The following is a 26,356-nucleotide window of genomic DNA, read 5'->3' on the forward strand; positions in this document are numbered from 1 at the left end:
GTACAGTGTATCCATATATAGTGACGTTGGGCCCTTATGTATACTGTATACATAAACTAACTCAAACTGGATCAAAGGCCTAAACATAAGACTTAAAACTATAAAGGTCTTAGAAGAAAAAGCATAAAGGAAAAGATTTTGACTTCAGTTTGGCAATGATTTATTGGATCAAAGACACCAAAAGCACAGGCAATAAAAGAATAGATAGATTTCATCAAAATAAAAATATTTTGTGCATCAAAGGACACTATCAACAGAGTGAAAAGGCAACTCATGGATTGCAAGAAAATGTTTGCAGATCGTACATACTGATACAAGATTAATATCGAGAATATATAAAGAACTGCCAAAACTTGACAGCAAAAGATACAAACAAGATGATTCAAAAATGGGCAAAAGATTTGAATGGATATTTCTTCAAAGAACATACACAAATGCACAAGATGCTCCACATCACTAATCTTTAGGGAAATTTAATTCAAAACCACAATAAGATATCATTTCACATCCATTATAATGTATATTATCCAAAAAAAATAAGCAACAAGTGTTAATGAGGATGTGGAGAAATTGGAACACTTGTGCATTGCTGGTGGGAATGTAAAATAGTGAAGCTGGTGTGAAAAACTATTTGGTAGTTCCCCAAAAATTTAAAAATCAAATTACCATATGATCCAGCAATTCCGCTTCTAGATAGGTATATACCGCCAAATAATTGAAAGCAGGAACTCAAACTATTACTAGCACATCAATGTTTATAGCAGCATTTCACAATAACCAGAAGGTAGAAATAACCCAAATGTCCATCCACGGCAAATGGATTAACAAAAGGGGGTAACATTACTCAGCCTTAGAGAGGAATAAAGTTCTGATACATGCTACAATATCAACGAATCTTGAAGAAGTTGTGCCGAATGAAATAAGCCAGATACAGAAAAAGAAATACTGTGTAATTCTACTTATATGAGGTACCTAGAGTAGTCAAATTGTAGAGACAAAGCATAATGTTGGTTGCCAGGTTTGGGTATACAAGGAATGGGGAATTATTGCTTAATAGGTATCGATTCAGTTGGGAACATGAAAAAATTCCTTTGGGAAGATGAAGAAAAAAATGTCTGGGATGCAGATGGTGGTGATGATTTTACACCGATGTTAATGTATTAGACGTAACAACACTGAACTGTACACTTTAAAATGGCCAAAATAGTAAGTTTTGGTGTGTATATTTTACTTCAGTAAGAAAGCCAGAATTATTAATGCCCCAAATAGGGAGATGAAGTAGAGGGTGCCTTGCATGTTAACCAAAATGATCTCTCTTTTAGACAAAGAGGATAAACATTTGCTTATGAGGGTTTTTTGTTTGTTTGTTTGTTTTTGTTATGTCGAGCCTCTTTAAAATGTTTACAAAATGTTGAAGTTCATACAATGGGATAATTTTTTCAGTCAATTTTTTGTTTACATACCATGTTTGCAACTTCTTGCTTTAGGCCATCAAGAAAAATGTCCAAGGGGCACTAAAACTGTCAAGATTTGGAGCTAATTCGGAATATTGTCTGAAGATGTTTAGGGAGATCGTTTCTCATATTTTACATTAGCTTTAGCTAAATAATATTTTAAGGATGCAATATTTGAGTCCAAATTGTGCTTGAGGTCTCCTCATACCCATTAAATAGACTACTGAATGGTAGGAATATTTTGATATTGTTGTTTTAAGGTGCCTCTTAAATGAATAATCGCTGCTCTCTTAGTTATAATTCACAGTTATTATACTGGAACCATGCTGATGTGGTGGTAAGGCATTGTAGAGGGAAAGCAGTGTGTAATTTTATGATTACATATCCATTTTCTAGTGGGCCTGAGTCCCTGGGCTCTGACCTTCAGAAGAATTTCTTAGCCATTTTTTTTAACCCTTTATGTGAGACAGGAAGTCTAGTGTGGGCTGAGTTGTGTAATTGCCCTTCCCCTAGGTCTGTTAAGTATTTCCTTTTGAGGACAGGTCTTTCTTAAACGGAGCCCTATGTTCTAGTTGTATGTCAAATGGTAACTTTCCCTCTCTCCCTGCCAGGTGCACGAAGGAATTTATTTTCTGTCCACAATGAGCACCTGGTGGGGCTCCTGGAGGTAACACTCATGTAAGTGTGGGAGAATCCAGGCTGTTTACATATGGGAGTGGAACCAGATCTTTTAATGTGCTTATTTCTGTTGACCTAAAAATAAGAGGCTGGGCTGGGCACTGTGGCTCACACCTGTAATCCCAGCACTTTGGGAGGCCAAGGCAGGAGGATTGCTTGAGGCCAGGAATTCAAGACCAGCCTGGGCAACACAGTGAGACCTCCATCGCTACAAAGACCAAAATTAATTAGCCAGATGTGGTAGTACATGCTGTAGTCCTAGCTACTTGGGAAACTGAGGTGAGGGGATCACTCGATCTCAGAGTTTAAGGTTACACTGAGCTTTGATTGTACCACTGCACTCTAGTCTTCTAGCCTGAGCCACAGAGCAAGATTCTGTCTCTCCAAAAACAACAACAACAACAACAACAACATCAAAGGAAATCGAGGACAGCTGCCCAAAAGACTCAGACCCAAGAAACCCTGGATAAGAACTCTATATGGCCTTTATTAAAAGCATAAAAGGGAGACGAGTGGGCTGATACAAAGCGATTTGTCAGGAATTCTCATTGGTTATAGAAATAACATTGGCTGGGCGTGGTGGCTCATGCCTGTAATCCTAACACTTTGGGAGGCGGAGGTGAGTGGATCACGAGGTCAGGAGATCGAGACCATCCTGGCTAACATGATGAAACCCCGTCTCTACTAAAAATACAAAAAATTAGCCCGGTGTGGTGGTGGGCGCCTGTAGTCCCAGCTACTCGGGAGGCTGAGGCAGGAGAATGGCGTGAACCCGTGAGGCGGAGTTTGCAGTGAGCCAAGATCGCATCACTGCACTCCAGCCTGGGAGACAGAGTGAGACTCCGTCTCAAAAAAAAAAATAAAAAAAAAAAAATAGAACAATTATAACAAATATGCCAGCTTCACTATTCTTGAGTTTTAGGGCCATTTGTAAGTGAAATAAGAGCCACCTGAACACAAGCACTTCAGTATCTCAACAGTCACTCTGATAACCAAGACAGCTACTAAGTGACTAACCAGTGGTTACTGTATGCATATAGCATGAATATGCTGGACAGACAGATGACTGACATCCTGAGTGGGTCACAGCAGGATGCTTGAGATTTCATTATGCTAATCTGAATGATGTGAAATTTAAATTTATGAATTGTTTATTTCTGGAATTTTTCATTTAATATTTTAGACCAGGCTTGACTCTGGGTAACTGAAACTTCAAAAAGTCAAACCTTAGATAATGGGGGAGGACTGTAAATAGACAAAACTATGGGTTCAGGTCAGGCCACTAATGAGCTATTTAGACAAGTCATTGACAGGGAATTTTCCCAGATCAAACCACCTAGTGGATAACAGAGCTGAGATTAGAAGCCAGATATCCTGATTTATAGGAACAAGCTTCCTGCTACAACTCACCACAGATCACTATTTGGAGGTATTCTTTTACACACTTCTCTACTTTGTAGTTTCTTAGTCTACACTTTTATTCTTACTTTTTATTCTCAAAACTGAAGTTTTTTGTCATTTAATTATAGTCTATTTTTATCAGTTTTAGGTTCACAGCAAAATTGAGCAAAAAGTATAGAGAGTTCCACTGTATCCTCACAACCTCCTCTACTCTCAACACCACTGGGGCATGTGATGTAATTCATCATTACAATCGATGAATTCTACATTGATACATCGTTGTCACTTAAAGTCTGTCATTTACACTAGGGTTCATTCTTGATGTTGTCCATTCTATGGGTTTTGGCAAGTATACAATGACATGTGTCTACAATTATAGTATCATATGGATACTCTGATCTATCCTCACAGAATGTCACAGAGTTGTAATCACACAGTACATAGCATTTTCAGATTGGCTTCTTTCACCTAGAAATATGCATTTAAGTTTCCCCATGTCTTTTCTTTCTTTGTTACATTTTATTTTTATTTTTTTCTTTTTTACACTTTATTTTTTCAGCTTTATTGGGAGATATAATTTACATATAGAAATTTGTAAAATACGTAATTTACAAATAAAAATTATATATATGTAAGGTGTGTAACATGATGTTTTGATATATGTATACATTGTGAAATGATTGCTACTGTCAAGCTAATTAACACTTATCACATCACATAGTTATTTTATTTTATTTTTTTTGGTGAGATCTACTCTCTTAGCAAGTTTCAAGTATTCAATACAGTATAGTCACCATGCTTCACATTAGATTTACAAAACTTATTCATCCTGCATAACTGTTGCTTTGTGCCCTTTGACCAACTTGTCTGCATTTTCCTCACCCCCAGTCTATGGTAACTACCACTCTGCTCTCTGCTTCTGTGAATTTGACTTTGTTAGATTTCACCTATAAGTGAGATCCTGCAGTATTTGCTTTTCTGTGTCTGCCTTATTTCACTTAGCTTAATGTACTCCAGATTCATCCATGTTGTTGAAATGGCAGAATTTCCTTCTTTTTGAAGGCTGACTACTATTTTGTTATTTATCAGTCTACACACACACACACACACACACACACACACACACACGCCAAAACCCATATAATGTACACCAAAATGTTGAGCGTTTTTTCATATGCTTTATTTGCTTTCATATATCTTTAGTGAAGTGTCTGTTCAGGTCTTTTGACCATTTTTAATTGGTTTATTCCATTTTATTATTGATGAGTTTTAAGAGTTCTTTGTATATTTTGGATAACATTCCCTTGTCAGATATGCCTTTGCAAATATTTTCTCCCAGTCTGTGGTTTATCTTCTCATTCTCTTGACATTGTCTTTCACATCAGACTTAATTTTTGATATAAAACTTTATGTTCTGTGATATCTGGTTCTGCACACTCAAAAATACTTTTGAATTTTGGAAATTCATGTTGAAAGGAAGTAGTTTTGTGAATTCTGAAGTACTCCCTTGAGTGACATTCCAAACTTGATGTCTTAGTTTACCCTGAAAGGCTCACATTTTATGTGTCAGTAGTCACCTCTTGAGCACAAGTTCTGTGCTCTTGACATTGGGCAGATGTAGGTCTTTGGCTGTCAAGTCAGAGCTAAATACAGCCTGGATTTTGGGTCTCTTATTGGAGGGAATGTAAAACTTACTCTCACAAAAATTACAATCTCCTGCAATACAGTAACAAACATGCAGTGTGGCTAGTGGAATGTGCTTATGATGAGGAGCAAAAGGATCTACCTTCTAGAGTGTGCTCCAACATGTGGTGGATGGTAACTTTGGTTAAATAAGCCTTACAAAGCCTATTTCTTTATCTGTAAAACTGGAATAATATTAACTGTTGTGGTGGTTAATTTTATGTCACCTTGGCTAGGCCATGGTCCCCAGTGTTTGGTCAAACACCAGTCTAGATGTTGCTGTGAAAGTATTTTTTAGATGTAAGTGACATTTAAATAAGTAAGTAAAGCATATTACCTTCTGCAGTGTGGGTGGGACTCATCCAGTAAGTTGAAGGCCTTAAGAGAAAGGCTTTAGGTCCAAAGAAGAAATAATTCTGCCTCCAGATTACCTTTTGACTTGAGACTACAACGTTAACTCTTCCTTGGGTCTCCATCCTACCCTTCAGATTTTGGACTTGCCAGCTCCTATAATCATATGAGAAAATTCCTTAAGATCTCTCTACACACACACACACACAAACACACACACATCCTATTTGTTCTGTTTCTCTGGGGAACCCTGACTAATACAACTGTTTAGGCACTATATATATATATATACATATATATGTATATATATATGTATATATATATACACACATACTATATCTATATAGAGAGTATACAATGTGTCTACAGACAGTATACTATATATACACAGTATATATGTAAATATATGGTATACATAGTATATATATACACAGTATATATAACACTGAATATATATAGACAGACTGTATTATACACAGTGTATCTATATATAGATATATACACACATAAAGTATATATATTGTATGTACATAACATACTGTCTATATATAGTATACTATGTATATACTATGTATGCTATGTATATTTATATGCTATATATTTATATATGCTATATATATTTATATAGTATACATAGTATATATCGTATGCTATATATTTATATAGCATACATAGTATATATATAGTCTACTATATATAGACAGTATATCTCTATATGTGTGTATATATCTATAGATATACTGTGTATAATGGTGTGTATATATACACAGTGTATATTATATATACATATGTATATGTATATATACACATGTATACTGTAATATATATACATACCTATAGATAATATATTACAGTATTGTATATACACTGTATATACATCTACATGTATATTATGTATACTATGTATACATATATGTACACATATATATATTATATATATATACACACACACACAATGTCTCTTTCTCTATAGGCTTTTCTGTATAATGGAGTGATCATTTCCTTGTTCTTTATTGACATTTGTTGGCCGTGTTTCACTTCTACAAATTGTTATAAAGGTTAAAGAGCAGATCTAGCAGACAAAAATGAGCTTTGGAGGCTCAGTGAAGATTTGGAATGTGCTGGATTTCAGAGGCTTAAAGAACATAGAGACTGTGATACATATACACCATGGAATACTATGCAGCCAAAAGAAAGAATGAGATTGGCCAGGTGCAGTGGCTCACGCCTGTAATCCCAGCACTCTGGGAGGATGAGGCAGGTGGATCCCCTGAGGTCAGGGGTTTGTGACCAGCCTGACCAACATGGTGAAACTCCATCTCTGCTAAAACATACAAAAAATTAGCGAGGCGTGGTGATGGGTGCCTGTAATCCTAGCTACTCACGAGGCTGAGGCAGAAGAATGGCTTGAACCCGGGAGGTGGAGGTTGCAGTGAGCCGAAATGGCACCAGTGCACTCCAGCCTGGGCAACTGAGCGAGACTCCATCTCAAACAAACAAACAAACAAACAAAAAACAGATCATGTCCTTTGCAGCAACGACAACAACAACAACAAAAAAACAGATCATGTCCTTTGCAGCAACATGGATAGAATTGGAGGCTATTCTTCTAAGCAAACTAATACAGGAACAGAAAAATAAATACTGCATGTTTTCACTTATAAGTGGAAGCTACACAAGAACACATGGACACAAAGAGGGGAACAACAGACATCAATGGTGGAGGGTAGGAGAAGGGAGAGGATAAAAATAACTACCTATTGGTACTATACTTATTACTTGGGTGACAAAATAATTTGCATACCAAACCCCTGAGACACACAGTTTACCTGTGTAACAAACCTACATATATACTTCTGAACCTAAAATAAAAGTGAAAAAATAATAGAAGAGAGAAAGTCGGTTATGAGCAAAAGGATGGGATGAAATGAAGATGACTGGATTTGGCTATTAAAGTAGTAACAGATCACCTTTTGTGAACCAGGTTCCATAGACTGGTGGTAGTGGAACTCCATTTGTATGGGTAGACCCAAGATCCCACAATGGTTCCTTGAAGATTATATTTTCAAAAAGTACATTCTGGAAGAATAAGCTCTAGGACTAACACCCTGTAGAGTTATTGAAAACACATTTACTTTCCAAGGATGTCATGCATCATCAAATGACCAGAATAATAAGTTAATCCTTAGGGTAGGAGTTCTATTTGTGAGTTTAAGAGTGGAGAAGGTATTTTAATATTGTACTTCTTTGTTCAGGTATCTCCTCAGATTGTGTGGGAAAGTTCTTAATAAGGAAGTTAAATAGAGAGGGATAATAACTTTTCTTAATATACAATACACATTTGATGCCATCAAGATTGGCAAATTTCCCAGATCAAAACTGTTATTAGCTCACTGTTTCTTTAGCCAATATATTTTTATTCAAATTATCTACTGTGCACTGACATGCAAGAGAAACATCCATTTCTAATAAAATATGGCCTGATATTATCTAATGTGTTAAATCTAAGGGTCATCTCAAGAATACAAAGTTTAATATAACTCCTTAAGGACTGTACTAAATAAATATCATTCTTTTGCAGTAACCTCATGACCATATTTATTTACTTTTAATTGCTGTAATAAATGACTTCTGTTCAGATAGTTTCAGAAAGATCCTCCCAAAGTTTATTCATTGGTGCAAATGCTGATGTGCAAACAGCAAGAGGCTGAATGCATGCATAATCAATAATGCATCTAGAAGCTCTCAACAGAGTTTAGTCAGAGTATCTGTTAGACCTTGTCTCTCAATATCTCATCTCTCTGGCTAATTATTCATACATTTCGGGGAATCTTGACTGCATTAAGCCTCCTTCCGTTGGACAATGAGGGGAAAGAAATTATTCCCAGAAGGATGAAAAATATTTTTCTGCAGTGGCTCCATATATATAAGAACCTATGACTCCATGGTTATGCAAAATCAGCACATATTTCAGAGTCCTTCATTTATTCAACATTCATTCAAAAACACTTATTAAGTACGTTCTAGATGCCAGGCACTATTGGGAATAGAGCAGGTAAGTTCCCTGTTACCTGTATAGCATTTAGCAGAACACAGAAAAATAAACAAATAAATCAATATATAAAGATACTTTACAGCTAGTCTAGATAGGCCTTAAAATAATAAAATGGAGTATTATAATGCAGGGAGTGGGGCTGACTGTGCTAATTACATTAGACAGCTAAGGAAGACCTCTTAAAGGAAGTGACTTTGAGCTGAAGATTTGGGAAAAGAGATATCTGAGGCTTAGGCAACCACAATTTAAAGACCCTCAAGTAGGGTTTAGTATGCTGAAGAAAGAGAAAGGAAGCCTGCCTGACCAGAGTGTAGAGATCACAGGTAAGAGTGGTATGCGGGAAGACTGTAAGGTCTTGTAGACAGTGATTGAGAGTTGGATTTTATTCTAACTGAATTTGGAAGTCACTGCAGTGTTTTGAGTCAGGGAATGACATGATTTGCTTTTTCTTCCTCCTGCCATTTTTCCCCTTGCTTTTTCTCAGGTACTTTCTCATTCAGCTTTTTCACAGGTTTTCTGAGTCAATGTTTCAGACAATATGTTCTCCAGATAGTTTCTGTTTGTTCAAGTAGCTTCATTCTATGAACTGGTAGTAGTTGTATTGCTACTCTTTTTTAATAATTGCATAATTACCTCCACATTTTTGGTTTAATATCACATGAAATGTGGTACTATAAAATATGAAATGAAATTGATTTGGTTCCATTGTATCGGAGTTTGCATACTGACAGCCTATGGGTCACAGATCATAGACATATTTTATTTGGTCCATTCAGAATTTTACAAATAGAGAAATTTGTCATAAACACTGAGAGTAATGTGATGATTTTTTTTGTATGTTTCTAAAGGATCATATTTGGAAAATAATATTAGAGAAACAGCTTACAAGAAGAGACATAAGGCAAAGTGAAAAGGTAAAGAGGCAGGGGAGGCAGGTTTTACAAAGTTAAAGATGAAAGCCTGGAGATCAGCACTCATTGTATATGACATGCATTCTTTGAGACACTGTCTCTTTACAGCCATTTACAGCTAAAGGTATCTAAGAGGCAATATATATAATGAACCCATTGAACTCATATTGCATGGGTTAAAATCCTAGTTCTAATGCTTATTAGATATCTAATTAGGGGACCCAATACTTTATCTTTCTATGCTTCAATTATTTTATTCTCTGCAAAGCTGGGATAATATAGTAAGTACTTTTTTCATAGGGTGGTTATGAGGATTAAGCAATTAATACATATGAAGCACTGGGAACAATGTCGGTCACTTAGTAACATCCAATAAGCTATTATTGTTATTATTCTCATTTTACAGATGATTCAAAAAACACAATTCTCAAACAACTAATTGACATGGCTGAAGTTACCCAACAAGTTAATGAAAGCGTCAGATGCTGAAATTAGGTCTTTTAGAAAGCTGTGCTGGAAATAAGTGTTTTAAGAGTAATTTGAATAATTTGGCTTGGGAATCAAAAATTGCCAATTTTACCTTTGTTTAGCCCAAGTTTTATGTCAGTCGTTCTAAAAAATATATCAAGACTTTTTACCAGTCTTAAAAATTGTTAAGGACCAAAAAGAGGTCGTGTTTATGTAGTTTGTATCTATTGATATTAATAATATTAGAAGTTAAAGCTAACAAGCTTAAAAATTACTTATGAATACATTAAAAACCTATTAAATGCTTTCATAAATAGCATATTTTTAATGCAAATAATTATTTTCTAAGACAAAAATATTTAGTGAGAAAAGTGGCATTATTTATATTTCTACAAATCTCTAATGTCTGTCAGAAAGACAGTTGGAGTCTCTCGTCTACCACTGCATTCAATCTGTTGCAATATCACTCTAGAAAACTCAAATGTACATGCATCTTCTTACTCATAGGAAAGTAGTTTTGACTTGACATACCTTCTGTTAGTCTCACAGATCCCCAGAGGCTCCCAGACCATACTTTGAGAATCATTGATCTAGATAAAACCAGAAATTTGAGATGGGAGAGATATAAATCTTGCCCAAGTCTCCAAATTTACTTTGGAAGTGGAAACTCAGTGGCCAAGAGCAAACCTTTCCAGGGAGAAAACATTTGTTGCCTTTGCACAAGATAACTCCAGTTAAAATCATCACAACAGATGTCTACAGCCACCTCAAAATATTCATTGCTTTGACTAAATATGAAATATTACCCCTCCAAACCCTTTCTCCAGATTTGTGTGTCTGAAAGAGCTGAGGTGAAATAGAGATGGTGCACAATAGCTCAGAAGTAAATTAAAGAGTAAAAGAGTATACTCTGAATTCACAAGAAAATGAGAAAAATTCCATGTACTCACCTTCTTCTTGTCCCTCTAAGCTCCTTGGAATTCCTGAGTATTACATTAGTTTTCTTTGTGGTGGGAGTTGGAGAATTATAATGTCCTCTTCTTGTAGTTGATGGGCAAGGATGAGGCATTTGAAAGATAACTTCTACTTGATAATAGACCCAATGACCTGTGAAGATTTCAGTTCTCTTCTTCTTATCCATCAGATCTTTATAGTTCTGAAGACCTGCTATTAGACGGACTGCATTTAGAGAAGGAAAATTATTTTCTCATCTAAAAAAACTTTAGATAAACCATTTTTGTAATGGGGTTCATTCTGATGAGGTCTGAGTATTTGTGGACTCCTCAACAGACTAAATCTTTTATTTCTTCAGGCAAATCTTGAAGTTCCACATTCTCTCTTAATGCCATCTGTAATTTATCCATTTATTCATTCAAAATTTGTTGGCTAGCTATTATGCCAGACATGATATTAGGTACTGCTGACTAAAGATGAATGTCCAAATTTATATATTTGAAGAGTTCAGAAGGAGGTATAAATTATTTAAATATATGTGAACTATATGTGAAAAACACTGTGCTAGAGACATGGATAGAGTGCTTTGGAAGACAAGCAGGGGAAGACTAATTGTAGTTGAATGATTTGTAAAAAGTTTCTCACTGGAGCTGGGTCCTGTAAGAGGAATTGTGATTCAGGGGATTCTTGATGAGAGAAGGGCATTCTTGAAGGGAACAGAGTGAGTAGAAGTTTGGAGTTGTGAAGAAGCCTGAGATGTGCAGGGAATGATGAGAAGCTGGAATGTAGGGTGCACATGAATGTGGGCTAGAACAAGGTTGGAAAGGAAGGCTGTGGTTAAACTGGGGACAGGCTCTAGAGATTGAAAAGGGGGATTTGTACTTTATCCTGTAGGCCACAGGGAACCATCAGTGGGCTGTTTTCTGTTGCGATGTATGTTTTAGAAATATCTTTCTGCTTGTGGATAGGCAGGAAGAGGAATGAGCAGTGCTCCATGTGAGGTAAGATGGTTCACTTTTGCTAAGGCAATGGCAATGGGAAGAGAAGGGAGGCAGTGGGGATGGAGTTGAGAGGTATGTAGAAGCTTGCATCAACCAGACCTCATTCTAGATATGGAGAATGAGAATTCATCCTTGAGGACAACTTATAGGAGACTGAACTAGTGAATTAAAATAGTTACTAATTCAGGTGTAGAAAACTGGAGCAATGACAGGAGTTTGTAGAAATGCTGATACTGATTTTAAACATTCTGAATTTGACCCATCTATGGTTTATCTAGGTGACACTTAGAAATATGAATCTCAAGAGAGGTTGAGAAGAAGTTATGTGTTTTCTTTCTAGAAACATCTGTAACCAGCTTAATGTATACTACATATGAACTTGATGACAAACCCTTTGCTGTTTTTTGTATGGATGTCTTATGTCTTCAGCAAGAAATAAACATTTCAAAGGGTTCCAAATATTTGTCCTTAGTAGTAAGCTTTTAAAAGGCAGAAACACTGGGTTCTACTTCTTTTATTTTCTCACAGAGCCTAATACAGGGGTAGGCACAAATTGGGAAATAAATACTTAAAGGTATTCTTTAAAGTAAGAAGATAGAATCAGAGAATGAAGGCAATAAAGAATAGTTTAGGCCAGGTGGGGTGGCTCATGCTTGTAATCCCAGCACTTTGGGAGGCTGAGGGGCAGATAGATCCCTTGAGTCCGGGAGTCCTAGACCAGCCTGGGCAACGTGGCAAAATTCTATCTCTACAAAAAAAAAAAAAAGCAAAAATTAGCCAGGAGTGGTGGCGCATGCCTATAGTTCCAGCTGTTTGGGAGGCTGAGGTTGGAGGATCCTTTGAGCCTAGGAGGTGGCAGTTGCATGAGTTGAGATCACACCACTGCACTCTAGCCTGGGCAACAGAGCAAGACCCTGTCTCAAAAAAAAAAAAAAAAAAAAAAAAAAAAAAAAGAATAGTTTAGAAAATTGAGCAATTAAAGTAATTCAGAGGACTTAAAAAAGAAAAAAAAAAAAATCCCCTTAAAAGTTTCTTAGTAAGAAGTGGGGAGAAAAATAGAATCCAGAGATACAAAGAAAGATGAAGAATATGGGCAATTATGGCTTTAAAAAATATTTAATGCTAACAGTAATTGAAAGAAAGATTATTGCCAGAAGGGATATTTTTAGAAGGGAATTTTATATATATATATATATATATATATATATATATATTTTTATTATACTTTAAGTTCTAGGGCACATGTGCACAACGTGCAGGTTTGTTACATATGTATACATGTGCCATGTTGGTGTGCTGCACCCGTTAACTTGTCATTTACATTAGGTATATCTCCTAATGCTATCCCTCCTACATCCCCCCACCCCATGACAGGCCCCAGTGTGTGATGTTCCCCTTCCTGTGTCCAAGTGTTCTCACTGTTCAATTCTCACCTATGAGTGAGAATATGTGTTTTGTTTTTTGTTCTTGAGATAGTTTGCTGAGAATGATGGTTTCCAGCTTCATCCATGTCCCTACAAAGGACATGAACTCATCCTTTTTTATGGCTGCATAGTATTCCATGGTGCATATGTGCCACATTTTCTTAATCTAGTCTATCATTGTTGGACATTTCGGTTGGTTCCAAGTCTTTGCTATTGTGAATCATGCCACAACAAACATCCATGTGCATGTGTCTTTATAGCAGCATGATTTATAATCCTTTGGGTATGTACCCAGTAATGAGATTGCTGGGTCAAATGGTATTTCTAGTTCTAGATCCCTGAGGAATCACCACACTGTCTTCCACAATGGTTGAACAAGTTTACAGTCCCACTGACAGTGTAAAAGTTTTCCTCTTTCTCCACATCCTCTCCAGCACCTGTTGTTTCCTGACTTTTTAATGATCGCCATTCTAACTGGTGTGAGATGGTATCTCATTGTGGTTTTGATTTGCATTTCTCTGATGGCCAATGATGATGAGCATTAGAAGGGAATTTTAAAAATATAAAATACTTGTAATGGTACATACTCTTAGAGAATTTCAACAAAAAAGTCATTGAGAGTTAATAAAAAGGTAGTTGAATTTGAGAATTTCAGTAAAAAATCCTGAATCTCTGAATATAAAGACACTGAATAAACAGAAAGTGCCATTTATTATTAATATAATTAAAAGGGACTTAAACACTTTAAAAATAATGTTTTGGGAGTTTTGCGCCCCATAGAGAGAGGTTACTGAGTATTGATTGACTGAAGGGTAAATTCCTACTGTCCAGAGACAGAGATAAACTCAGTGGAATGGGCTAGGTTTTTTGCTACAGGAACAATGGTGACTTTGTCAAGCAAATTTTTCACTTTGTTTTATTTTCAGTCTATATGTTGTTTTCTATCTCATTTTTCTATATCATTATATATCTATGATTATTATGTGAAAATCACTTTTCTTACTTTGTAACAGATACTGGTTTGCTTTAGAAAGTGTTAAAAATCTAACTTCTGATCAGCTTTAAAGAACATAGTCTCTGGGTGGTCCATGTCTGATCTATACCATTACTTTAACTTTGTTTCGATACTATTAATATTCAAACAAAAATAGCTTAAGAGGACCTGCCAGATGAATGAGATTGTGTCATATTCCTCTTCAATAATAAAAATTTTGCTAAGGCTGGCACCTGGGGAAAGGCTAGTGAGATTAAAATCAGTGACTCTTTCACCTCCCTTTGCTCCATCAAGCATAAGAGAAAGAGGGACTGTGAAGCCTTGACAAGGAGAGCAGGGACTTTAATTGAGGGCAAGAAGGGCTCAGGTCTTGTTTCCTAATTATAGATGTTTTTTCAAACATCAGAGGTGCAAATTCAAAATATGTTGCAATTTATTGGCGAGTACAGTCTATTTAAATAAAGGACTGTTTAATTCAAATAAATTTAGAAGACTTTTTCTTAAGCCAGCTTCGTGTATATTATATTATTATATCCCTGGAGAATGTAAAATTCTGAATGTGGGCTTGCACCTTGCTATTTTTTCCCCCACTTGGATCTTCTTTGGTGTGTATGTGACTGTGTTTGTATGTGTCTCCTATGTGTCCAACTTATTTTTGGGTGTAGAGGAGATGTTCCTGATGACTCGCACTCTTTACTTCTCGTTACCATCACATACATTACTTTTATAGCTTCCATCCTGCCATTTCAATGAATGGGGAGTATGATCACAGGGTAACATGAGTTAATAAGTAATTTTAGGAGGATATTGCTTAAAAATGGTTTCTCAATTATGTTCCAATTGGTTCCTTGGTTGATAAAATGAGAGCTTCCTTAACGTAGAATTCACATCGTAAAGTTGAGTTGAAGTTTGAGGATTCTTGCTACCATTTAACATTTAATGGCACTCAATTTTCTTGACTCATATTTTTGACATAGTGTTCCATGTTTCATCTGTCACTGATGCAGTCCTACTTGGACCTGTAAGTCAAATGAATGCCACCTATTAAGTGTTGTAGTGTGCTCTTCGATTGTTCATGTATTTAGTAGGTTATTATTAATTTAATGACTATGGTCCTAGTCCCTTTCACATATGGTGCCATAGGTGGAGAAGGAGTTCAAATGTTTCTATAGTATTTACATTTTTTGTTATGTGAATGCCGCATAAGCAGCTCTGCAGCCAGAATTTCTTGGTGGCCCAAATATAAAGCCTTATAATTAGAAGTATGTGGTGCTATAATAAAAACATTATCAAACCAGCTGTACTAGGTGTACAGATTTTCTGTTTTTATTCATGTGTGTGCATCTATTACAAACACAGCACAAATAGAATATAAAAATAAGTTAACACTCACAGCCAAACCTGTTAAATTTAGTTCAACAAATTGTATGAAACCCTCCATCTGTTTGCTACATTATTCTCACAATAATAATAGGCAAGGCAGATTTGCTAGCTGGGTTTTATAGAGAGAATGGCTTGTTCAAAAAATATGTAATAAGCTCCCCTAAATGAAACCAAACCAAACCGCATTATTTTCTTCTCTGTGGCTTCGAGTGTTTATGTTGTGATATTACATTTACACAGATGTTATTACTGATCTGTTGTGCCAAAGAATAATTTTGAAGCTCATTTATCAATAATTATTGCTCTGGCCAGTATGAATGTTCCAAAAGAGCAAGCAAGTGTGAGGAACAGATCTTTTGATTTCTTTAGTAATAGGTCATGAATAGCTGTTTTTTGCCTTTAGTACCTTTTTCTATGATTTGCTCTTGGCATTGCAAACACATTTATATTTTCAAAAATACAGGAGAGCCACAAAGGTCTTTACCATGTAATAATTTGTAAATTGAATAATATTCACATTGTAGGGTTATTGAGGATTGCATGAGATAAAGAAGTGTCTAGCACCAATGCTGATTTCTTAGCTGATGAAGCTGACTTGACTTACTTACCTGTGAGCACCTACATCCTATTAGTAATAATTGTGAATTACTGCAGACATCGCTCAGAATTCCCATGACATGTCTCTCTAGAAAGCCAGAATTTTTCTGAATATAGTTTTATGAACAACTATCTTAGTTCTCAGATACTAATTCTCTTATTGTCTGAGAACTAAGATAGTTCTCAGATACTCATGATAATTTTTATTTTATTTTTTCAATGTAAATGAACAATTGTTTAGTTCCTACTATGTGTGAAGAATTTGTGTACTAGATATATAGGGAGCAAAGATAAATGCATCACAGTCTATACAGGTTCAAACATTAATTTGAAACACTAGTCACACTTTTATTCCATTAAACACTGATTTTCCTTCCAGTTTTTGGATTTGTCTTGGCTACATGCCTGGAAAAACCTTAAAACCTATCAAGAAGACATATACCATTCATGACACACATATAATATCATTCATTATTTTAATAATTCTTTTATTTATTATTATTTTTACATATAAACAGCTCTGGAGGCATCCTATAGAGAGAGAAACTATGGCACAGATCAGGTTTCACTGCCACTGTGTTTGTTAGTAAACCAAGTATCCCCAGGTGCTCTGGGTATCAGGGCCCACAGGCCCCTTTTGTATCTGAATAGTAATAGTAGATCTCCCCACTGCCACATTCAGCATAACCACAGGAAGACTTGTCTTCAGGTTCTTATCCCTCTTGTATCTGGAAAATCCCAAGGAACACATTCTGTTTTCCAAATCTAATTTTGGGGGATGGATTTGGGAGTCTTGTGGCAGCTTCTCCAAGCTGCTTCCACACTCCCTTGCAACTTTGTTCCAAATGTGAAAACAAGCCCCTCATTTGACTCTCTGTAGCATACTTATGATTAAACGCAAACATTTTGCAAACTCTACTAAAAACCTGCAGGTAATTCAGGAAATTACAACACAGAAAAAAATTTTAAATATGAATTTGCCTATTATAACTCCTAGAGTTCAGAAGCCATATTCTTTTACAGGATGTTGTCTACTGTTTTTCCTTCTTCTCTGTTCCAACCCAGTGGCAGTATTTACCTCCACAACAGGAGTGAGAACATTTGACCAGGTTTCCTTTATTCAGAGACCTGACACCCCAACTTTCTCTTAGGCTAACTGCAAAGAAAAAAGAATAACAAAACACTTTCTCTTTACCTCCAGGCTGTGGTCCATGTTGTAGTAAACCTATAACCTCCTTTTCAGATGAAACTCTGCCTCTATTTAAGAAGGCCTTTTATGTTATTAGATAGAAGAGTTTAGCATCTGGTTTTCTCAGCTCACCCATTCCTGAAAAGCAGGATTTATAAATTCACATATCTTTGTAATCTGGTAAATATAAATGGGTGATAGGCCGGGCACAGTGGCTCATGCCTGTAATCCCAGCACTTCGGGAGGCCCAGGTGGGTAGATCATGAGGTCAGGAGATGGAGACCATCCTGGCTAACACACTGAAACCCCGTCTCTACTAAAAATACAAAAAAAAAATTAGCCGGGCATGGTGGCAGGCGCCTGTAGTCCTAGCTACTCAGAAGGCTGAGGCGGGAGAAAGGCATGAACCCAGGAGGTGGAGCTTGCAGTGAGCCAAGATTGTGCCACTGCACTCCAGCCTGGGCAACAGAGTGAGACTCCGTCTCAAAAAAATATATATATATATATATTTTATAAATATATATATTATCAATATATAATATATAAAATATATATGATATATAATATATAATTATATGATATATTATATATCATATATATTTTATATATTATATATTGATTATATATATATTTATAATATATATATATTTTTTTGAGATGGAGTCTCAAAAAATATAATATATATATATAATATGTAAAATATATATTTTGTATATTATATATTATATATAATATGTATAATATGATATAATATATATTTTATATAATATATAATATATATTACATATAATATATAAAATATATACTAAATCATACGTTATATAATATATAAACTATATTTTATCATATATTATATATAAATATACATTATATCATATATTATATATCATACATAAAATATACATTATACCATATATTATATATCATATATAAAATACATATTATATCATATATTATATATCATATATAAAATACATATTATATCATATATTATATACCATATATAAAATATACATTATATCATATATTATATATCATATATAGAATACCTATATCATATATTATATATCACATATAGAATACCTAATATATCACATATTATATATCATATATAGAATACCTATTATATCACATATTATATATCATATATAGAATACCTATTATATCACATATTATATATCATATATAGAATACCTATTATATCACATATTATATATCATATATAGAATACCTATTACATCACATATTATATATCATATATAGAATACCTATTACATCACATATTATATATCATATATAGAATACCTATTATATCACATATTATATATCATATATAGAATACATAATATATCACATATTATATATCATATATAAAATACATATATCATATCTTATATATCACATATAAAATACATATTATATCATATATTATATATCATATATAAAATACTTATATCATATATTATATATCATATATAAAATACATATTATATCATATATTATCTATCATATATAAAATACATATTATATCAAATATTATATAATATATAAAATACATATTATATCATATATTATATAATATATAGAATACATATTATATCATATATTACATATAATATATAAAATACATATTATATCATATATTACATATAAAATATAAAAGATATATCATATATTACATATAATATATAAAATATATATTATATCATATATTACATATAATATATAAAATACATATTATATCATATATTACATATATATAAAATATATATTACATCACATATTACATATAATATATATTACATATAATAAATAAAATATATATCATATATTATATATCATATATAAAATATATAATATATATTATATATCATATATAAAATATATAATATCATATATTATATATCATATATAAAATATATAATATATATTATATATCATATATAAATATATAATATATATTATATATCATATATAAAATATATATTATATATTATATATCATATATAAAATATATATAATATCATATATAAAATATATAATATCATGTATAAAATATCTACATACATGATATGTATATTAAAATATATTTGTATATTTATATATACATATATTTATATGTATATATATTTGATATATACATGTAAATATATATGTATATATGTATATACACATATACATATGTATATTGACATATATGTATATACGCATATACATATGTATATATTGACATATATGTATATACGCATATACATATGTATATATTGACATATATGTATATACGCATATACATATGTACATTGACTTATATGTATATACATATACATCTGTATATATTGACATATATGTATATATACATGTATATATTGACATATATGTCGATATACATATGTATATTGACATATATGTATATATACATATGTATATATACATATATGTACATATATACATATGTATATCGACATATATGTATATATACATATGTATATATTGACATATATGTATATACATATGTATATATTGACATATATGTATATACATATGTATATATTGACATATATGTGTATACATATGTATATATTGACATATATGTGTATACATATGTATATATTGACATATGTATATATTGACATATATGTATATACACATATGTATATGTATATATTGACATATATGTATATATACATATGTATATATTGACATATATGTATATATACATATGTATATGTATATATTGACATATATGTATATATACATATGTATATATTGACATATATGTATATATACATATGTATATGTATATATTGACATATATGTATATATACATATACATATGTATATATTGACATATATGTATATAAACATACATATGTATATATTGACATATATGAATATTTGTATATAAACATACATATGTATATATTGACGTATATGTATATATGTATATAGACATATACATATGTATATGTATATATGTACATATACATATGTATATATGTACGTGTACATATATACATATAAACATATGTATATATGTACGTGTACATATATACATATATACATATGTATATATACATGTACATATGTATATATACATATACGTATACATGTACATATGTATATATACATATGTGTATATATGTATATATGCATTTATATGTATGTATATTTTAAATATATATACATATATATGTGTATACACATATGTGTATATATGTGTATACACTCATATGTGTGTGTATATACGTGTATATGTACACTATATATGTGTGTGTATATATACGTATATATGTGTGTATACATACATATATACGTGTATATATACACACATGTATGTATATATGTATATGTATATATACGTGTATGTATATATACGTGTATATATGTGTGTATATATATATATGATGTGGGCTTGGTAGAAGAAAAAGTATGCTGTCTTCAATCCTTTTTTGAAATAAATGGTTGAACTTCTTGTGTTTATTTTGTAACAGAACCTCTGATAGGAAAAAGTTTAGGAAATATTTAGCCTAAGTGTGATGACATTTATCATCTGACATATATAATAAATAGGGAAAGATGGGGACCATGGTAAGTGGATAACAGATACTTCACCTACAGAGAACCTGGGACTCAGCTTTAGCTATTGACACCACATTAGAGCATGAGTGGGGCATTCCCAGCTCTTCCTACTATTTGGAGAGACAACAGGAATTCCCATTTCTGTGAGGTGACAGTTTTTTAATTCCAAAATTTAAAAAACACTGTGAGGGTTGATATTGTATATTTCAAGTGAAACATGTTGGTAGGCCACATCTGACCTTTAGGGTGCAGTTTCTCAGCCTCTGTTGAAAAGGATTTGGGCTTCACTTTTGCAAAGCCAAAAGGCCGGAAGGTCAATGGGAATTCTTTTGTTTTTGATTTTGTTTTGGCCAAATCTATAAACAGTGTTTTTATTGTTTCGTGGAATAACAGGATCAACAAGTTACGACATTATAATAGTATTTTGTCCCTGCTACATAGACAAGATGAAGATTTTGGGAAGAACAGTAGTTTACCTGGAAATGTTTGATTTAGTTACAGGAATTAGTTTGGATAGAAGAAAGGACATGAAAGGTTTGGAATCAGGCAGACCTAGGCTGAAACCCACCTCTGACATTCAAATGTAATTTGGTGTAAAAGACAAACTCTATTACTCACCTTCTTATTTGTAAAATGGGAATAATAAAGCTTACCTTACAAATAAGAGTAAGGCCAGATAATTCATACAACTGGCTGGTCCATAGTAAGCATTAAAAAATACCAGTTTCTTCTTTTCTACCTCCTGTTTACTTGGTTGTTTATTAATTCCCACCATTTGCCTTAGTTCCAAAGCCAGAACTTTTAAGTTTGTTTTGTTTCTGTGTGTAGGTTTTGCAATGTTTAGAAGTGGGATGGCTATCTCAACAAGTTCCAATGAATTCTTAGTTTTATCAAACGGTAGACTCTCTGGTCTCTTACCCATGATTTGTTATGGCACTTCCCCAGTACATTTTGTTGTATTCCTAGTACTGCATTAATCCATCTAGCTGTGCTCACTTGATGTCTAATGGCTGGTCCTGCTGACATACCCTTAGCAAACTTACTCTGCTTGTTAGTATCACCCACAGCAGCCAAGTAGCTCCTCCACCAATTACACATTTAATTGTTTAACTACTTGCATGTATTTCTCTGTTACATTGTCATTCATATTATTTTTAGTGGAATTTGGGTCAGAGAAGCTACTATCATTTTTTCTCTTTGTCATTATTAGTTTGTACAGCCAGTGCAAAGCAATCTGAAGAAAACACAGGCTGTTTATCAGGAATGCTGTGTTCTAGTTGTTCTAGTAGCAGAAGGTCCTCCATTAACTGTATGCCATTAGGCAATTCTCCTGACTCTTAGGTGCTTGGTTATCTCTTTTGTAAATCGAAGTTAATAGTATTTGCCCTGCTAGCTCTCTGGGTTGTCATGAGATAATAGATAACAAGGAATTTCACTCTACAAATGTAATGTGACTGAAAAATTAAGGTCATCATTTTAGAATTTTAAGGAACAGGACAGGGTTCCTCAAACGTTGCTCTACACTGGAAACACCTGGGGAGCTTTAAAAGTGCCCCATGCTCAAACACAGCTTATAGTCATTAAATCAGACTCTGGTGTGGAGCCTAGGTGTTGGTATTTTTTTAAATAGGAAATATGTTTATTGTTTGATTATCTCAATTCAAAAATACTCATTCTTTTTCAGGGCTGTCCATCATAGTCTCTTTGCAAAGATTAAATACATCAAAATCATGAGCAATTTTAAGAGTAACATAGAAACTTCTGTACAGTAACCAAGACAGGAATTTCTAACAATGACACAAGACCTCCAGAACTTGTCAGTAAAACAAAGGAAGCATTTCCGATGACAAGGCGTAGGAACCCATGGATAAAAATCTAACAGAACACATGCTGGAAAACGGGGTCAGGAAATAGTATGATCCACCCTCAATCTGAATATGATCAGTGATGGCACAAGGCATGTCCTGTGAGAGGGACTTGGAGATACGATCGCTTTTATCCAGAAATGTGCCCTTTGGGAATGGGACATATGGTACCTAAGTGCCCCCAAATCAGTTGTTTTTCAACTTCTTGTCTACACAATCTTAACCAAGGTTTCAAGGAAAAGGCAGGTGCAGGAAGTATTTAGCTTTGACTTCTTAGCAGATGTAACACCAGCTCTTCATCCTCCGCTAGAGACAGGCCAGTATCCAAAGGCTCTAAAGTGTCCCACTTGGCCTTCTTTCTGTTACGACTTGTTGGTCCCACGTCTTCTACTTCACTGTTGTTCCTCTTCTTCATTCCCTACTTCTTCTTGGTATCACTAATTTTATTTTCCATATCTTCACTATCTGAATCTTCAGAGCTTCTGTACTTATCTGGATCTGGGAGTGTACTTGGATCAAATCCATCATCATCATCATCACTCCAATCCAGAAAGGCTTCCTCTTCATCTTTGGCCTTTGCTTGTGTCTTGTTGGCTTCTCTTCTGGCTTCCCTTTCTTTCAGTCTTTTCTCCCGATGCTTTGCCTTAATTTTCTTCCTATATTCTTCTTTGTCAAATTTGTCCTCTTCCAGAAGTCTTCCCTTTGCTTTATTTAAGTTGATACCACCCGTGTCATCATCTTCCTCAGCATCCTTGATGGCAGCTTTCTGCATTTGTGGCTACTGCTGAACCAACTCCCCTTCATCAGTACATGTTATCTTATTATTCGCTTTAAAATTTCTCTTCATTACTTTTTTTGCTTCTGCAACTTTGGCCACTTTTTTCTTGATGCTGGATTTAGAAGGTTCTTTCTTCTGTCATATTTTCTCCTCTTTAAGGTCAAATCCAAAAACATTGTGCTGCTTCAACTTCAAGAAATCAGCATTTTCTTCCTCCTCATCTCTGTCCAGGAACTACACAGGAACTTCCTTGATCTTCTTTGCTTCACTGGTGTTAGGAAGAGATGGAGCTTGAGATCCTTTTGCTTTTGCCAGTTTCTCTTCTATTTCTTCTTCATCTTCTTCCTCTTCCTCCTGTTCTTCGTCACTAGTATCATTAGCCAGTCTGTGCTCTGTCCCTTTGAGTCTTTTTCCACTTTTCTGAAGGATGGACATTTTCTCATTGAAGAAGGCTCTAAATTCTTCCACTTTGTCATCGGTGAGGGAGGGAGCCCTTGGCTCAATTACTTTATTGGCTTGGCTCATTACCAATTCTTTGGTGGGTTGTTTCTGCATTTTCTGAAGAAATCTTATGCGTGGTGCCACAGCAAGCCCAAGAGACAAGGCATATTCAGGTATAGGTAACTTGCTCACATCAAATACTTCTTTATCCTTCGTCAGATATACCGATCATATATCGGAGATGAAACACCTTTGAGCTCTTTCTTTTAAATCTTGATCTTCAGCTAAAAAAGATTCCAATGTTTTCTGGATATCTATAAGTTTTTCTGGATTGATTTTGATTTCCTTCATAGGTACTTTCTTCTGAAGAAGCTGCTGCACCATAGCTTTTTCTGAGGCAAGCAAAATTAATAAACTTTCACCATCCTCTTTGTACCTGGCAGTTCTACCTCCTCTGTGAATACATGTTGGCATCCTCAGGACAATCAAACTGAAGAGCCCAATTCACAGCCGGGAAATCCAGTCCCCTGGCTGCAACATCACTAGCAAAGAGTACTGCAGCTCTCTTATGGACAAACTCATTATAGACTTCCATTCTTCTCATTTGCTGCTGTTGACCATGGAGGGCAAGGTTAGAAATACCAGGACGTAGCCGGCAAAACACTAGGTACAGATATTGGACCTCTTTGCAACTGGAAAAAAATACAATGCTCTTCTTCTTCAGATGGCTTCTCAAAAAGCAATACAGCACACTTATTTTTTGCTGCTGCTCACAGACTATGTAGTTCTGTTCCAAAGTGGCAGGGGTGCTATATTTTGCATTTTTCACGAACCCAGACATACTCAGGGTTTTTCAAACTCAAGCGTGTAAGGTCCTTTACAGATATAGTTTCTGTTGCTGAGAAAAGTAAAGTCTGACGTTTCTTGGGGAGATTTTCAATAATAGCGTTCATGGTATCAGCAAAGCCCATATCCAAGATTCTATATATTTCATCAAGAACTAACATTTGGAGAGCGGTAGCATGAAAAGATACTGTTTCATCCATGTGTTGAAGAAGCCGACCTGGTGTGCACACGAGTATATTTATGTTGTTGATCCTCTCAGCTTCGTGTTTCAGATACTTTCCACCAATGATGAGACCAGCTGAGAAGTCATGATTCTTTCCTACCTTTTGGAGAATCTCAAAGGTCTGATAGGCCAGTTCTCCCGTAGGTGATATTATGAGAACCCCCAGCCCATCTGTTGAGGTCTATTGCAGTTGATATAAGGCTTCCAGCACTGGAACAAGGAAAGCCAAAGTCTTGCCAGATCCAGTTTTGGCCATTCCAGGTACATCTTTACCTTGCAAAGCCAATCCAATGGTCTGCTTCTGTATCTCAGTTACCAAAAGGTACTGAGCTTCTTGCAAACCTTTCAATGTTTTTTTGGACAAGGAAAAATCTGAAAATCTTGTAATTTCTTTTACATTTATCTTCTCATAGTTCTGCATGAGGTGGCTGTTACCTTCGCGCTCGACCTGCCATTCGGGTTTCTTCAGTTGCTTCCTCAACTGCTTCTTTTTGTTCTGCCCGTGGCTGTGTTTTTTCTTCCAGCGATTGAAGCTCCGCACTGGGTCAGGTCAGGCTCCTGAACCTGGAGAGTCCGCAGTTTTGCCCATTGCGGTGGCAGCGACAGCTGGGATCACCCCCAGATACGAGACACCTAAGGCCAGGCTCATGGAACCAGCATGCGGAAAACGCACAGAGGCGCATGCCTAAGTGTTGGTATTTTTAAACTACTCACGTGATGCTAGTGCACAGCCAAGTTTGTGACCAGTGCTCCAGCACCTTGCTGTCAGAGTATGGTCCATGGGGCCGACAGTTATCAGGATCACCTGAGAGTTCATTAGGACTGCAGGTTGTCAAGTCCATTCTAAATCTTTGTATTTTAACAAGATCTTCAGGTGATTCATTTGCATCTTAAAATTTTAGAAGCACCGCTTTAGAAGTTATTTCATCTGTTTTATTTTGAAGTTGAAGAAAAATCCACAGAAGTTACGGAGTTTGCTGATGGTCACAATTCTAGCTAATGAAGCCAGGACTAGAATTAAAAGTTCTTCAAACCTGTGCTTCTCTCCAACACTGTGGATGTGGGCCTGTGTTATCCTTCA

General features: G+C 34.5%; 1 pseudogene; it reads right to left on the reverse strand.

Moving 5' to 3' along the window:
* Window positions 1–23,246: 23,246 nt before the first annotated feature.
* LOC129043568 (probable ATP-dependent RNA helicase DDX10) lies at window positions 23,247–25,885 on the reverse strand (annotated as a pseudogene).
* Between the last annotated feature and the right edge of the window lie 471 nt (window positions 25,886–26,356).

The sequence above is a fragment of the Pongo pygmaeus genome, chromosome 13, assembly GCF_028885625.2.
Source record: "Pongo pygmaeus isolate AG05252 chromosome 13, NHGRI_mPonPyg2-v2.0_pri, whole genome shotgun sequence".
Taxonomy (NCBI): domain Eukaryota; kingdom Metazoa; phylum Chordata; class Mammalia; order Primates; family Hominidae; genus Pongo; species Pongo pygmaeus.